The 8104-nt window shown below is 42.8% G+C and overlaps 1 pseudogene; it reads left to right on the top strand.

Annotated features, from left to right (window-relative positions):
* The first annotated feature begins 751 nt into the window (after positions 1 to 751).
* Positions 752 to 5049, top strand: LOC132224650 (U3 small nucleolar ribonucleoprotein protein IMP3-like; annotated as a pseudogene).
* Positions 5050 to 8104: the final 3055 nt, after the last annotated feature.

Below are 8104 nucleotides of genomic sequence, written 5' to 3'. Positions count from 1 at the left end.
TGTAAATTTCCCTCTTAGAAATGCTTTCACTGCATTTCATAAACTTTTGTATACTTTGTTTTCATTTTCATTTGTCTCAAGGTATTTTGCAATTTATCTTATTTCTTTTTTACTTATTGGTTGTTCAGAGTATGCTGTTTAATTTTCACATATTTGTGAATTTTCCAGTTGTCTTTTTGTTAATGATTTCTTGTTTCATTTAATTGTGGTCAGAAAAATGTTTGTATGATTTCAATCTTTTGCAATTGTAGTTTTTTGGGCTGTGACATTGTCTTTCCTAGAGAATGTACCAAGTGTACTTGAGAAAAAGATATATTCTGCTGTTGGGTAAAATGTAATGCATATATCAATAATGATGCTTTAAACCTTTGAAATTGAAAATTTTACCTCTGATAACTATTTTCTATTGACGATCCTTCTCTGTCCCGTCTGTACATTAAATTCCTGCTTCATGGTTGTTAAGAATACTCAGGAAACATCTTAACCTAGTTCAATGTTAGAGCACATTTGCCATTGACAAACTAATAAACTGATAATTGTGTTATACAATTTATTGATATCTCATGGGACTATTTCACAGCAGACATACCTTTTTCCCCAAGAATTTTCATTTATGCTGAATCTATTTTATCTGGTGTGCTGTTTATTTCTCAGCATGCTGGATCCTACAGGTTTTCCCCTGTAGCCACAGTGTGTCATCATTAAGAAGCTTTGTCTTCGGACAAGCTCTAAACAAGAGCGCTCTCCCATGATGGTATTCAAGATCCCAAGGGGGAAATGGACCTTCACTGGAGATGCAGTTGGAGAAGGACAGTAAGGATTTCCCAGCTCAGTAGCTGAGGCAGAAGGCTTCCTGTTCCCAGAGCAGCAGCTGGCATCACTGGAGGGTGGAGGGAGTCGGGGGTGGGGGGGATTATGACAGGATGTTTCCCAGGTGCACGGATGATGTGGTAAGCAAGGCCTGGCATCTGAGGAAGGAAAGGACTCAATGGCAAAAGGCCTTGTCATGTCCCTCTGACTTACAGAAGCAAATGTGTTTCATACTTTGTTTATAAATGTGATTCCACTGAATTGTATGTCATTAAACCCAGGTTCAGTTTACTGTTCACTCTTTGTAAACACAGGAACTGTTACAAGACCACTCCACGCTGGGGGCTGGCCCTACCCCCCAGCACAGTCCCTAAACTTTCATGTTTCAGGTGACCTCCAGGTCCTTGACTCGCCCAGGAAAAATTGCAAGGAAGTATCCAAGTGAGAACAAAGCAAGTTTTATTCAGGTAGCAGAAAAGAAAGAACCAGGTCGTGGGCTCCACTGTGAAAGAAACAAAAAGTGAGTGGATGTGGGCCAATGTAAGAGGTGAGTTGCGCGCATGGTCAGTTAGTTCTTGGGATTTTATGTGTTTCCAAGGTATGTGTGTGTATGTGTGTGTGTGTGTGGGGGAAGCAGGGGGAAGGGTGGTTGTCTCCAATCTTTGAGGAGCCAAATTCTGACTCTGGTTGGGAGGGGGCCTTATTGTTGTGATTTCCAGGACCACCTCAGGAGATTCCTGCAATTAACTGTTTCCCTTTGATCATGCCCAGAGGTGGGTGCTCTGGAGGGAGGATGTTAGCCCCCACACCCTCACTCCACTTGCTGGGATCTTTCCCCAACTTCTTTCTATCATGCCTTAGAGCTACCGTCTCTCTATCATCAGCCAATGCCTTACTGAAAAAGTATCGTGATGAAGAATAGATTTCCAGATGGCTCTCTTTATTTTCTTTGGATAACTTCTTACTATAATATTTTTGACTCATACTTAGAATTACCAACCACATTTATTTTTCTCAGAGTACAGCTGTTCTTTTCAGATAGCCAATATTTTTCTAGCCTTAATACAGTAAAGCTACTGTTATTTGACTTAGACTGATGTGCAAATGATTCCAGAAGGATAAAAACGAATAGGCATACAGAGGGCTTGAAACATGGTGGAGAAAGCACATATTTGAAATCAATCTGAACTTTGTAGCTGTCAGACCTTGGCAAATTCTTTAGTCTTGCTGAATTTTCAGTCCTTCTCTAAAAAATACCAGTTATAAAATGCACCACATACAATTGCTATAAGATTTAAATTAGGAAGATACGTAAAGAGTATATAACATGGTCTCAAAAATTATGCCTTTAATTTTTGAAATTTCAGGAAAATTGTTTAAAGTGCAATTACTGGTTCTCACCCTGTTATAGACTGAATGTTTGTATCCACCCAAATTGATTTGTGGCATTTGAAGAGAGGGCTTTTGGCGGGAAATTTGGTTTAGGTTTGGTCATAAGGGTGGGGCCTTCATCATGTAATTAATGTCCTTATAAGAAGAAAGAGAGAGAGAATGCTTGCCAAAGAAAGACCATGTGAGCACATAGTGAAAAAGCACTGTCTACAAGCTAGGAAGTAGGCTCTCACCAGACACTGAATCTTCCAGGACCTGGATCTTGGACTTCCCAGCCTCCAGAAATGTGAGAAATAAACTGCTGTTGTTTAAGACACACAGTATATGGTATTTTGTTTTAGCAACTCAAGGTAACCAAAGCACAGGCTCTCCCTCTCTGGAGCATGCCAGAACCTTTCCCTTCGGGTTCCCATCCTCCTCCCCATCCCCTTCCCCTCAGGCACATTACCATTAGCTTCCTCACTCCCAAGTTCCAAGGGCCCTTCCTTTGCCTCTATAACTGGTTTCCTAAGCTCATATCTTCTACAAATTACTTCTTATTACTTCTGTGATTTAGCGAATAAATGTTCTCTTACCAAAAAAAATAATCCTAATATTTAAAAACCCAGGGTCCATGATGACCAGACTGAAGGCTCCACTGAACATCAGAAGTCAGTCCTGCAGTCGCCACGGCAACCCAGCACTGATTGCTGCTGGTGCAGATGCAGCAACCCAGCACTGACTGCTGAGGGGGCTGCGGATCAGGCCCAGAGAGAGGCCTAGAAAGAGAGGCAGGGTCTGATCCGCAGCATCCATGGCAGCTGTTGATCAGCCATTGCCTCTCTTTTTCTCTCCAGGCCTCTGTGTGGACTGTTGATTGGCCCCGTCTTTCTGATCAGGCCCGGAGATAGGCCCGGAGACTCTGACTGGCATAGAAACCGACCAATCAGAGCAAATCTGGGTGAACTGTGAGGAGCCAATGGGTGCTTAGGAGGTGGATCTTTTGATGCTGACTGGCATAGAAACTGACCAATCAGAACCAAATTCGCTAGCAGGGGAGGGTAGTTGGGGGTGAGATCATGCCGGCAGGGGAGGGCATTTAGGGGTGATCAGGCAGGCAGAGGCAGTTGGAGGTGAGATCACGCTGGCAGGGGAGGGCATTTAGGGGTGATCAGGCAGGCAGAGGCAGTTGGGGGTGAGATCAGGCCAGCAGGGTAGGGCCATTGGGGACTGAAAGGGCGAGGGCTATGCCCTCCATCTTGCCCCGTATCCTCCATGTTGGGGCAGCAGCCATGTGCTCAGGAAAGTACCTTCTTCCCGGAATCTTTTTAAACTAACCAATGACAATCAGGAGGCGTGCGCGCCATGGAGATGACCACATCCTGTGTAACAAGACCTAACTTGCACCTAGCCAATTGGCAGGGCCCACAGTCATCGCCTCTCCCCTCACTCCACCCCCCTATTAAAACCCCATTTTTTTCCCACGGGGGTCTCTCGTCTCGCCGTTGCGAGGCTGGGAGCCAGACCTGGGTCTGTGGAAATAAAGGACTCTTTGCTTTTGCATCGGACATGGCTGGCTCCCTCGCGTGGTCTGTTGGGGATCTTGAAATCTGGGCATAACAGGGACAAGATCAGGCTGGCAGGGGAGGGGAGTTAGGGGCGATCAGGCAGGCAGGCAGAGAGGTTAGGGGTGATCAGGCAAGCAGGCAGAGGGGTTAGGGGCAATCAGGCAGGCAGGTGAGTGGTTAGGAGCCAACAGTCCCAGATTGCGAGAGGGATGTCTGACTGCCGGTTTAGGCCCAATCCCTGTGGGACATCCCCCAAAGGGTCCCGATTGGAAAGGATGCAGGCTGGGCTGAGGGAACCCCCCCCTTTCTGTGCACAAATTTCGTGCACCAGGCCACTAGTAATAATAATAATAATAATAATAATAATAATAATGACCAAAGCACAGCCCCCAGTATGTTTAGTAATTGTTCCAGGAATCTGCATTTAACAAGCTCTCTGGGCAACTTGAGTGTTATAACATAATTAGGACATGTCACTCAATGGAAATAGAAGTAACCAACAATGATAACACCTTTTAAAAATTATGGAAAAAACAAACATCAGCAAATATTATTTTAGTACCTTAAAAAATTAATATAAGAACTGTTGCACAGCTGTAAATGAGTGTAAATACCACTGGGATTGCTCACATGCCTTTTAAAAAAAATAATCAACAGAGATTCTTTACAAAAAATACCCAATATGTACAAACTGCTTTTCTAGAAGTAGACTCTGTCCTGAGATCCTCTTAAGAAATTCTAAAGTAGAGCCTTGAGTCCCAGGGAGCTGGCAGCCACCATCCTGGTGCAGAAGCTTAATTTACACAAGCAGAAGCTGTTGAAGCAGGTGGACTTCCTGAACTGGCAGGTCACTGACCAAAACCTGCACAAACTTCATGTGTTGTGGTCTTATCAGTTGCAGCGGTACAAGGACTACACGTGCTACCATCAATTGAGCCGATCTGTGCATGAGCTGGCCTGGCTTCTGCACGACCTGCCCAAGTGCAACCTGTTTCACACGCGTGCCTTGGCCACGCTGCTTGACAAGCTGTATGATCTTGGCCTGGTGCTTACGCCCAGCTTGCTTGCTTGAGCTCTGCGACGTTTGTCAGGGCCTCATCCTTCAGCTACTGCCGCCTGCCCACTGTGCTCCTTAAGCTGTGAATGGAGCAGCCTCTTCAGGCTGCCCTGGCCTTCCAGGAGCCATTAGTCACTGACCCCACCTTCCTTGTCACATGCAGTGTGGAGGACTTGGCCACCTGGGTTGACTCATCCAAGATCAAACAATGAGGAGCATGATGATTTTGATCTGGAAGCCTAACTGTCTTTCCATCTTCCTCAAACACCCCCTGACCCTGCCCCCCCCCTCCCCACACACACACACCACCACCACCACCACCACTGCTGCATTTTATAGATTGGGAAGCTGAGACCAGATGCTGGAGATTCTGTGAAGGCGCTTTCCCCCAAGAGTGGTCAGCCAGTCCTTGGTTCGTTCTTTCTCTCTTTTTCTTTCTTTCTCTCTTTTTCTTTCTTTCTCTCTTTTTCTTTCTTTCTTTCTTTCTTTCTTTCTTTCTTTCTTTCTTTCTTTCTTTCTTTCTTTCTTTCTTTCTTTCTTTCTTTCTTTCTTTCTTCCTTTCTTTCTTTCTTTCTTTCTTTCTTTCTTTCTTTCTTTCTTTCTTTCTTTATATATATTTTATTGATTTCAGAGAGGAAGAGAGAGATAGAAGCATCAATGGTGAGAGAGAATCATTGATTGGCTGCCTCCTGCACGACCCCTACTGGGGATGAGCCCAGAACCCTCATGTGCCCTGACAGGAATAGAACCATGACCTGCTGGTTCACAGGTCAAGGCTCAACCATTGAACCACACAGGATGGGCCAGTCCTTGGTTCTTAAGAACTTGACTCCTCAACTCACAGCCAAAGGGTGTGCCCCTGTTTTCCATGAAAATTTCTTAGCATTTGGACTATTGATAAATGACTGCCTTGAAACAATGGGAAGCAGTTTTGTGCTGCACTGGGAATTGTTAGATTCTTGTACCTTTAACATTGTAGTGTGAAAGCAAGAACTTTGCACCCAGACCCACCCCACCCCCACTTCCCCCTTATTATCTCATAGAAGAGCAGTTTGATTCAATTAATTTAACTTAAATGCTTGTTCCTGTTGGTGATTAAGCTGTGTATGACCATGGAGACTGGTTTTAAGATTTCACAAAATGGGGTGAGATTTTCAGTGCTCAGTATCCCATCCCTTGTTTAAAGGAATGCTTTTTCAATGCCAATAAATGGTCCAATTACTTTGTAAGTATGTGTGTGTGTGTGTGTGTGTGTGTGTGTGTGTGTGTGTGTGTGAGAGAGAGAGAGAGAGAGAGAGAGAGAGAGAAATTCCAAAGTAGAATGAACCATAAACATCACCTATATTTGAAAGATTTTGACCTGGGAAGTGGCAATTTTGTATGGTTAAATCTAATACTACATCTGTTTTCAAAACTTTAAAAAATAGTTACAGCTCTGTCTCCAATATACATACTGTCCTTAAAAAGCACAATGAAAATTGGCAATGCTAAAAATGTGATATCCAAAGACAGAAAACAATACATTAAAATATTTTATAAGACTGTGTGTTTTGAGGTGTTGAGGGTGTGAATCATTTATTAACACACCGTGCTTTCTCCCCAAATTCTACTTTGACAACCTTGTATTGCTTTGAATCATTTGGTGCTTAAATATTATTGAAACTTGTACATTTTAACAGCTAGAAAACGAGCAAGATTCAATTCAAAATGACCTAACCAACTAACTGGCGGTTTTAAAATAAATTAGAGAATGGTTCACAGTCAGACATGTATTTCCTTCTAACTCTGTAAAATGTGATCTAATCCCATCTATTCCTTTTCAAACACTAAAGAGGATTCCTTAAGATAGTTTTGTGGGGAGGAAATAGCTTTCCCTCCCCCATTCTATGTTCTGGACTGTAATAAAAACAAACAAACAGATTACCAGGAAAAAACAAACAGAAGTTTAATAACATGTATACCTCTGTACATATGGGAAAGATTCAGGAAAACTGACTAATTCCTGAAATGGCCCAAGCCACTACCTCATAGACCATCTCCAAGCAAAGACAAAAGATGTTAGAGTAGGCAGTCAGTTATTGGAGGCTACCAGGAAAAGTACAGTAACTAAGAGCACGGTCGTTATATTTAAGTCCTTGCCTTCTCAATGGATAACAATTCCTAGAAATTTAGTCATTCTTCTCTCCCAGGTACAGAGAGAAAGATACCCTTACAAATGGAGATTTTCCTTATAAATTAAATGTCTCTTACAAAAAAGGTAACTTCTCAGCGTTCGGAGTTTCTCCTATGTCTGCTATTCCTTAAAACTAGTCAGCTTAAAATTATCCTTATGTCAACGAGGCATATTTTGGGTGGCAAATTCTGCTTCCCTTCAGTTTCTTCCCTTTTTCCTTCACAGGCACATGTAAACAATCCGAAGGAACTGTCATATCTCGGCCATTCTACTTTGAACATCTGCATTATTGAACCCCAACTAATTCCATGTGGACTCAGTCAGGTAACCAGTTTCCTCCTGGGAGCTAAGTTTTTCTCTCTGCTATCTTATTCAATCAGATAGTGGTTTCCTTGCTGACATAATTTTGTGAATCCTCATCCCCTGGTGTCAGCTGTTGAGGAAAGGTCAAACTCCCTTCACATAGTGATATCTATGCCCTTCATTCACCCCCTCCCTTCCACATGCAGGCACAAATGTTTGCTCAGCAGTCAGCCAACACTAGGGCTTATATCTGTACTTACCATCATTCCCTGGATAGTTCAGAATGCCCAGCTCTCTCTCTTCTACTCAGCAAAGTTGTGTAGAGCTTACATAGGAATCTTTTATTTCTGGTTGTAAGCTTGAGAAAAGATTTGACTTATTGGGGTAAAAATGGAAGCATAAAATGATAGAATCAGTTAGACCTTGATTGCTCATGAATATTCACTAAATGCAAAGTGTGTGTAATCATCTAGTACAGACTTATCTCCTGCTACATAGTATGATCTTTACCTATATTTTGTAAATTTTTGCTACATGATTGTAATTGAACCCAAGTTTTAAAATTTATCTTCATTGTTGAAAGTATTACAGATATTCCCCCTTTTCCCCATTAAAGCATGATGCACAGTAAGACCAATCACTAAAGCACTGAGTATGAAACAAGGAAAAAGTTTATTTCAAGAGGCAGCTCAATGAGAAGACAGGAAGAAAGCTTAAATCTGCCTTTCCTATCCAATTTGAGGTGGGTTTTTAAAGGGTTAGGGGAGAACAGGTATGGGAAAGCACTGGTGGGGCGAGCTTTAATTGGAGGGCGCTGGAGCT

The sequence above is a fragment of the Myotis daubentonii genome, chromosome X (genome assembly GCF_963259705.1).
Source record: "Myotis daubentonii chromosome X, mMyoDau2.1, whole genome shotgun sequence".
NCBI classification, from domain to species: Eukaryota; Metazoa; Chordata; class Mammalia; order Chiroptera; family Vespertilionidae; genus Myotis; species Myotis daubentonii.
The sequence above is the reverse complement of the archived record's forward strand: the minus strand, read 5'-3'. Positions and strand labels throughout refer to the sequence as shown.